This window comes from Octopus bimaculoides, chromosome 18 (assembly GCF_001194135.2).
Source record: "Octopus bimaculoides isolate UCB-OBI-ISO-001 chromosome 18, ASM119413v2, whole genome shotgun sequence".
In the NCBI taxonomy this organism is placed as follows: Eukaryota; Metazoa; Mollusca; class Cephalopoda; order Octopoda; family Octopodidae; genus Octopus; species Octopus bimaculoides.
Genome location: NC_068998.1, coordinates 52500645 through 52501413, shown reverse-complemented (window position 1 = coordinate 52501413; position 769 = coordinate 52500645). Strand labels below are relative to the sequence as shown.

Sequence of the window (769 nt, the reverse complement as noted above, 5' to 3'; positions counted from 1 at the left end):
CCACAGCCAGTTACATGTATTATATCAATAAATGTCACGAAACCTAAGTATATTCGCTGTACAAAATTCGTTCTATAATTCCTGTGACGACACAAGTTTTCCAGCACAACCAAAGAGCAACCTGTTATTGTTGTTGTTGTTGTTGTTATTATTATTATTATTATTATTATTATTATATTTGTTAACATTTTTGCCACTACTTCTGATTCTATTCTTGGTGGTGGTGGTGGTGGTGGTCGTCGTCGTCGTCGTCGTCGTCATCGTCGTCGTCTTGTTGGTGTTTTGTAGTGTTCCAAATCCAGGTCTTGTTAAAGAGATGTGAGTTCGAAGTCTTTCCAGCTGCTATCATCATATCCTTATATATCAATAATCCAATCAATGTTCACCTCTCTCCCTCTTTCTCTCTCTCTCAGTCTCTGTCTCTCTGTCTGTCTCTCTCTCTCTCTTCATGTCTGTCTGTCTCCCTCTCTCTCACTCCCTCTCTCTCTCTCTCCCTTTAGTCGAACGAATGGACCAAAGTACATCTTTTTAGAGTCTATTCTATCGGAGTCTTTGGCCGAACTGCTAGATTACGGGGATGTAAACAAACTGTCAAGCAGTGTTGAGGTCAAGCACATACACAAAGACACACACACGCGCGCGCACACACACTCTCACACACGTATCCGTTTGAAATCCGCTTATGAGTGAGAAACTCCAATCAGAGTCACCTTTTATCAACTCATAAACATCTAATTATATGTATATATATATATATATATATATATAT

At 39.3% G+C, this 769-nt stretch overlaps 1 protein-coding gene across 1 annotated transcript in view; it reads right to left on the bottom strand.

Moving 5' to 3' along the window:
- LOC106873579 (transcription factor mef2A-like) overlaps positions 1-769 on the bottom strand; it is a 41569-nt gene that overhangs the window by 38460 nt on the left and 2340 nt on the right. The window lies entirely within an intron of this gene.